We start from the raw sequence: 8,406 nt of genomic DNA on the forward strand, positions 1-8,406 counted from the left end.
CTCGGGCAAGTAACATACTGATGACAAAGGGAACAACGTATGTTGTTATGCGGTCTGACCGATAAAGATCTTCGTAGAATATGTGGGAGCCAATATGGGCATCCAGGTCCCGCTATTGGTTATTGACCGGAGACGTGTCTCGGTCATGTCTACGTAGTTCTCGAACCCGTAGGGTCCGCACGCTTAAAGTTACGATGACAGTTTTATTATGAGTTTATGTATGTTGATGTACCGAAGGAGTTCGGAGTCCCAGATGAGATCGGGGACATGACGAGGAGTCTCGAAATGGTCGAGACGTAAAGATCGATATATTGGACGACTATATTCGGACTTCGGAAAGGTTCCGAGTGATTCGGGTATTTTTCGGAGTACCGGAGAGTTACGGGAATACGTATTGGGCCTTATTGGGCCATACGGGAAAGAAGAAAAAGGGCCTCAAGGGTGGCCGCACCCCTCCCCTTGGTCTGGTCCGAATTGGACTAGGGAAGGGGGGCGCCCCCTTCCTTCCTTCTCTTTTTCCCTTCCTCTTTTCCTATTCCATATGGGAGGTGGAATCCTACTAGGACTAGGGAGTCCTAGTAGGACTCCACACTTGGTGCGCCCCCTCCTAGGGCCGGCCTCCTCCTCCCTTGCTCCTTTATATACGGGGGCAGGGGGGCACCCCAGAGACACAACAATTGATCCTTGAGATCTTTTAGCCGTGTGCGGTGCCCTCCTCCACCAAATTACACCTCGATAATATCATTGCGGAGCTTAGGCGAAGCCCTGCGTCGGTAGAACATCATCACCGTCACCACGCCGTCGTGCTGACGAAACTTTCCCTCAACACTCGGCTGGATCGGAGTTCGAGGGACGTCATCGAGCTGAACGTGTGTAGAACTCGGAGGTGCCGTGCGTTCGGTACTTGATCGGTCGGATCGTGAAGACGTACGACTACATCAACCGCGTTGTGATAACGCTTCCGCTGTCGGTCTACGAGGGTACGTGGACAACACTCTCCCCTCTCGTTGCTATGCATCACCATGATCTTGCGTGTGCGTAGGAATTTTTTTGAAATTACTACGTTCCCCAACACCACCAACCATGGTTTGGTTGGGCACCCCCGATCAGGGCGCGAGTCAGGGGCCCGTTCGACCCGTTGGGCTCGAACGGGAGAGAGATCAACCTAACATCCGGCTCTCAAGGACGACGAGGCCTCGGGGGCGTGCAGGTGCGTCTTGTCGAACACCGTGGCCGCGCCTGGCTGTGGCGTCCTCGTCTTCGACCTCGCCAGCCCGGTGATGTGGTTCTGCCGCGTCGGCTAGGATCTCCGGTGGTCGCGCCATGGCTACGACATCGGCTGCTTCGACCTGCCGGAGGACTACTGTACTGTCCCCCCACGAAGAGGAACTTCTTCGACGTTGCCGCCGTCAATGGGAGGTTCTTCTTCTGCGAGTCCAAGGACTCTCTGGGCACGCTGGACTTCCACACCGGCGGTGCCTCGGGGGAGCCAGAGGCGCGGCTGGGCGACATCGCCGTGCCCTGCATTGACATCCCGGTGGGCATTACGGCCACGTACGTCGTCGAGTCCTGCAACGACCTCTTCCTCGTCCACATCGCCTTCCACGGAGTCTCCGTCGACCGACTAGGGGAGTTCCACGTCTATCGGATGGATTTCTCGGACCCGCCGGCCTGGCGCAAGACGGACTGCATCGGCGATCGGGGTTTCCTCCTCGGTGACTCCAATTTTGCAGCGTCCTACTCTGCCAGCGAGTGTGGACTCAAGCCCAACTGCGTCTACTGGGTGAATTGCTTCAGCGAAGAGAATAGCGATCTGCATGTTCTTGGCCTGCGGGACGGCTCGTCAGAAATTGTCAAGCGGTTTGACAATGTGTTGGGTGTCCATAAACCCTTCTGGGTCGTCCCGGTTGATGCATAGTCTCCTCGGTCATCTATTGTTACTTTTTATTTTCTCTTTGTTTCTTTCATGTCGGCCAAATTACTTTGTAAAACTTTCCCTTAAAGTAGAATGTTGTGTTTATTGTGTGATTCTTTTAGGACGTCGATATCCACCATACTGAACAAATCGTTTAAAAAACACAAGAATTGCAATGTTGTCGGCCCAAAAATTGCTCCAGAACCAACAAAGCACTCGTGGAAATAATCTAGAAGAAATCATATTAAACAACCAAACGTTCAAATACCCATTTGCCATGCCACGTAGTACTAAAGAAATATGAAAATTCACACAAACTGCCATCTGACCAGTCCATTCATTTTCACAAAAAATTGTCATATTATGTTGATCAGAATTCATGAAATTGCCATGGCAAAATAAATAGTAAATTTGCCATGGCCCGTAGTGAAAATTTGCCATGCCAAATAAAAAGTAAATTTGCCATTAGTAAAATAAAAATAAATTTGCCATGCATGTAAAAAGTAAGTTTGCCATGGCAATTAAGTTAAATTTTCCATGGCAAAAATGTGAAAGGTTAATTTGTGATGGCAAAAATAAAAAGGTAAAATTATCATTGTTGTAAATGTAAAAATTGCCATGTATGTTAAAGTAAATTTGCCATGTCCATTAAGTTAAATTTGCCATGGCAAGTTTAAATAGGGAAGAATTGCGATGGCAAACATATAGAAGGTAAAAAAATTGTCATCGCTATGAAAGTAAATTTACCATGGATACAAAAATAAATTTACCATGCTACAAGTTAAGTTTGCCATGTTCTTAAAGGGGTAAAGTGTTAGGAAGATCAAATTTCCCATGGCAAAAATGGAATGTAAGTAACCACGACAATATTCCTGGAATTGATATGGCCTAGACACTACGAAAAGTTGCCATGGTGTTTTAGTTACAATGTAACACCCCGGATGTAACTTTCCATATTTGTAACTCCAACTCTTGCCATTTTCGGCTATGTGTTATGATATTCCCTTCGTGGTCGGGTTTTGTCTTTCGTTTTGCATTTTGTCCATGTCATGCATTTCATATCATGTCATCATGTGCATTGCATTTGCATACGTGTTCGTCTCATGCATCCGAGCATTTTCCCCGTTGTCCGTTTTGCAATCCGGCGCTCCCATCTCCTTCGGCGCACCCCTCTTGTTTTCTTTCGTGTGCCGGTGTTAAACATTCTCGGAATGGACCGAGGCTTGTCAAATGGCCTTGGTATACCACCAGTAGACCACCAGTCAAGTTTCATTCCATTTGGAGGTCGTTTGGTACTCCAACGGTTAACCGGGCATCCGCAAAGTCCATTTGTGTGTTCCAGCAAAACCCCCTCTCTAACCAGCCCAAAACCCATCAAACTCTCTTCCATGCTCTAGGTCGTTCGATCACGATCGTGTGGGCGAAACTGCACCTCATTTGGACTCTCCTAGCTCCCTCTAGCTATATATATGCATCTCCTCCCGAAAACGTTTGCAGTCCAAACCCTAACCGCTCCTCCCGTCGCCGCCGGACAATTCTCCCACCGACGGACACGTCCGCCGCCGCAGCCGGCCTCTCCCGCGCCGCCACGTGGCGTGCCCGCGCCCACATCGCCGGCCGGCCCGCCGGGGCTCTTCCGCGGCCCTCCCGGCCCGCGCGCCCGGCGTCCTCCTCCTCCCGCGCGCCTGCCCCACCGCCTCACCGCGCCGCCGCCCTGTTCGCCGCCGCAGCCGCCGCCAGCCATCGCCGCCGCCCCGCGCCGCCGTGCGCCGCCGCCGGCCTCCGACGCCGCCGCCTCGCCGTCCCCACGGCGTCCTGCTTCTCCTCCCTCCGGCAGCCTCCTCACCCCGCCGTCTCTTCCTCCTCTCCCGTCGCCGGCGACGAGCCCGGGCTCGATCGGATCTGGACACTGCGTGCGTTGACTTTCCCGAACCCCGAAAATATTCTAAGTCATTTATTTTTTACAGCATGTGCTCTTGTTCATAGCATCATAACTCTCTGCATATAGCTCCGTTTCGTGCGTGTAATATATCGAATTGTTCGTCTCGTGATGCTCTACATTTTGTTCCATTGCACCATGTTCATTAGAGGCCATCTTGATGCCCAAATATCTGATGCAAGAGTGCTAGTTGCTGTTATCTTGATGCTACAGAGAGACCCATGCATATTTTGGAGATGTTCAGTAAGGATGTTTTGTAGATATTGTTGTAGTTGGTCTATTCCTGCCTTTGTTTGCAATTATGGGGTGCCATAGCATGACTCAATCTTGCTCTACTTTTGCTATAAAATATTTCTGGCAGATTCTTAACATGATATTCATTTTTGCCAAGCTTGTTGTAGTTGATCCATACATGCTATGTATTTGTTCCTGCAAAGGATGGCTTCATAAACTTGCCATCTTGCTGTAGGTATGCTTGTTTTGTCATGCATTGCTTTGTGGTGAGTGCATCAAGCTCACCAAGTTGCCTTCATATTATTGTTTCTGCCATGCTCTGTTTTCTGCCGTCTGAAACCTGTTAACGAAACTTGCTATGTTTACATGGTTGCCATCATATCTTCTAGTCCTTTTTGGCTTATGGTCAGTAAGGGACTTTTGTCACATGCATTTAGTATAACACTTACATGCCTTGTTTTGCTATGTTAACTTCCTGTAGCATGTTGATTTCGTACTCTGAACATTGCTACCTGATGCTGTTTCAGGCATGTCCAGTAATTTCACCAAGTCTGTGAACCTGTTAACTTTTGCACTTTTGCCATGCTTGTTTGAGCTTGTTATGTTGTGATCTAGCCATAGCTCAGTGTTCATCTTTTGTCAAGTATCTCCTGTAGATTACTTCCATATGCTTTGTTGCTATGTTGGAGTGCTGTAGCATTGTTACTTGTTGCATACTAAGTACTATCATGCTGTTAATCGCAGATTCGTGTCATCCTTGTTTTGCTTGCCATTTGCAAACCGTGCATCCGTTTCCGGTGATCTTTATATCGATTTCGACCGAAATCATCTCATCTTTCCAGTGGCATGCTTGGTTTGCCAAGTTACTGCCTTGTTCATCATTTTCCTTCCGGAGCACGCATATGCATCGCATATCATATCTCGCATATCATACATGTTTTGCATCATGTTGCTTGTGTTTTTCTCGTGATTGATTGTGGTTCCGTTGCTTGTGTTCTTGTCTTGGGTAGAGCTGGGAGACGAGTTTGTGAATGAGGAACCTGTTGAGTACGCTTACGAGGATCAAGCTCTCGACAACTCTGAGAACCTTGCAGGCAAGATGACCACCCCTCGAAATCACTTCTATCTTTGCCTTGCTAGTTGTTCGTTCTATTGCCATGCTGCGCTACCTACCACTTGCTATATCATGCCTCCCATATTGCCATGTCAGCCTCTAACCATCCTTTCCTAGCAAACCGTTGTTTGGCTATGTTACCGCGTTTGCTCAGCCCCTCTTATAGCGTTGCTAGTTGAAGGTGAAGTTGAAGTTTGTTCCATGTCGAAACATGGATATGTTGGGATATTACAATATCTCTTATTTAATTAATGCATCTATATATTTGGTAAAGGGTGGAAGGCTCGGCCTTATGCCTGGTGTTTTGTTCCACTCTTGCCGCCCTAGTTTCTGTCATACCGGTGTTATGTTCCTTGAGTTTGCGTTCCTTACGCGGTCGGGTGATTTATGGGACCCCCTTGACAGTTCGCCTTGAATAAAACTCCTCCAGCAAGGCCCAACCTTGGTTTTACCATTTGCCACCTAAGCCTTTTTCCCCCGGGTTTTCTAGAGCCCGAGGGTCATCTTTATTTAAACCCCCGGGCCAGTGCTCCTCTGAGTATTGGTCCAACCTGTCAGTCGCCGGTGGCCACCAGGGGAAACTCTGGTCTGGCCTATCGGAAGCTTGGACAATCCGGTGTGCCCTGAGAACGAGATATGTGCAGCTCCTATCGGGATTTGTCGGCACATTCGGGCGGCTTTGCTAGTCTTGTTTTACCATTGTCGAAATGTCTTGTAAACCGGGATTCCGAGACTGATCGGGTTTTTCCGGGAGAAGTTTTATCCTTCGTTGACCATGAGAGCTTATGATGGGCTAAGTTGGGACACCCCTGCAGGGTATTATCTTTCGAAAGCCGTGCCCGCGGTTATGAGGCAGATGGGAATTTGTTAATGTCCGGTTGTAGAGAACTTGTCACTTGACCCAATTAAAATACATCAACTATGTGTGTAGCCGTGATGGTCTCTTCTCGGCGGAGCCCGGGAAGTGAACACGGTTTGAGTTATGAATGACGTAAGTAGGAGTTCAGGATCACTTCTTGGTCATTTCTAGATGACGACCGTTCCGTTGCTTCTCTTCTCGCTCTCTTTTGCGTATGTTAGCCACCATATATGCTTATTGCCTGCTGCAGCTCCACCTCATTATACCATCCTTTCCTATAAGCTTGAATAGTCTTGATCTCGCGGGTGTGAGATTGCTGAGTCCTCGTGACTCACAGATTCTACCAAAACAGTTGCAGGTGCTGACGATGCCAGTGCAGATGATGGGATCGATCTCAAGTGGGAGTTCGATGAGGAACGTGGTCGCTACTATGTGTCTTTTCCTGATGATCAGTAGTGGAGCCCAGTTGGGACGATCGGGGATCTAGCATTTGGGGTTATCTTATTTTCATTTGGATCTTGACCGTAGTCGGTCTATGTGTGTATTTTGGATGATGTATGGATTATATTTATGTATTGTGTGAAGTGGCGATTGTAAGCCAACTCTTTATCCCATTCTTGTTCATTACATGGGATTGTGTGAAGATGACCCCTCTTGCGACAAAACCACAATGCGGTTATGCCTCTAAGTCGTGCCTCGACACGTGGGAGATATAGCCGCATCGTGGGCGTTACAAGTTGGTAATCAGAGCCATCCCCGACTTAGGAGCCCCCTGCTTGATCGAATCGCTGGCATTGTTGAGTCTAGAACAAAATGTTTTGAGTCTTAGGATTATATATATCGGAGAGTAGGATTCTTTTTACTCCTCAGTCCCTTCGTCGCTCTGGTGAGGTCTCCTGACGTAGAAGTTTTGACTCTTCCCTCCTCAAATTTCACTAAAATTTTTTTAGGTTCACGCGGGCATCTTGGAATCGTTCCGATGGTTTTGTGACGAGAACATTGTTCTTGGTGCCTCCTAACATTTAGGGGTTGTGGCAGTGTCCCGGGGAGTTGAGCTCCGAGGTGTTGTCGTCACAATTTTATCGTTGCAGTTCTGGAATACCTGAGTTTCGACGACATCGAAATCTCTTTTATGCAGTTGTTGGTGAGATCACCTCGACGCCACCCAGTACTGGGGCGGGAGTTCAGGAGTATTGCCATAACTCGTATAACGGATGTTTTTCGAAGGTTGAGGTAAACGATTTCCGAAGGGTTCTTGGTTATGTGTTGACGGATGGATACAGCTGGATCTAGGGATTGCTAGTTTGGGTGATATATTTTGTGTCCCCTGTATCCCCAACACCAGATTGCATAACCAGAAAGTTTCGGGAGTTTATAAGTGGGAATTCAAGTAGCTCTTAGGATATCTTTCCGACAGACGCATGATATGAGATTGGGGTTCGACGTCTAGTGGTCCGCCTGTACACGGTTGGTTTTACAGTGGTCTCGTAGTGTCTTAAAGAGTCCTTGGCTATGCCGACTCGGGGACGCTTCGTATGTCATGTGCACAGCCTTGTACATGATGGTGCTGTACGATTGAGCCCGTGTGGGCCCCACCACGAAAACTTCGGACGAAACCTCTATCATATGTTTGTTCCGGCTTATTCTGCAAGCCAATACTTTGTTTTGTTTTGAATTGTGGTATTCGAGTTGCTTCGAAGGCATATGTTGATTCCATATCTTTTTCTAGTGGCTTCTCAACCTATGGAAGTGTGATGATTTACTACGGAATTCATTCGTTCATCTTCGTTCGAATGTTTATTGTGAAGACTATATGTTGCAATTTTCTATCCGTTGATTCTACTTGTCTATTTGTCTATCAAGATGCTAATGGATGTCACCCTCTTCAGGATGGCTCCGCCAACGCGTCAGAATCCGGATCGCAATGAAGGGAGTCAAGCGAACCCTCCGCCACCACCTCCGCCTCCGGAGGCATGGCAAGCTATCATGGCAGCCACCAACGCCAATGCTCAGATGATTCTGCAACTCTTGCAAGAACGCACCCAAGGGCAAGGCAATCAAGGAAATCAAGGTCAAGGAAACAATCAGCCTCACTTCGCTACACTCAACCAGTTTCTCGCAAATCAGCCCAAGTCTTTCAGCTACTGTGCCGAGGCCACGGATGCCGATGATTGGCTCGTGGACATCAACAAGCATTTTGAATGTAGCAATGTCAGGCCTGAGGACTATGTCAAGTTTGCTTCTTTTCAGCTCAAGGACCAAGCTGCTGATTGGTTTCAGCAATACAAAGATTCCAGAGGAGGTCGTGTTATCACTTGGACTGACTTCTGTCGGGACTTTAAAGC

This window comes from Aegilops tauschii, chromosome 5 (assembly GCF_002575655.3).
Source record: "Aegilops tauschii subsp. strangulata cultivar AL8/78 chromosome 5, Aet v6.0, whole genome shotgun sequence".
NCBI lineage: Eukaryota > Viridiplantae > Streptophyta > Magnoliopsida > Poales > Poaceae > Aegilops > Aegilops tauschii.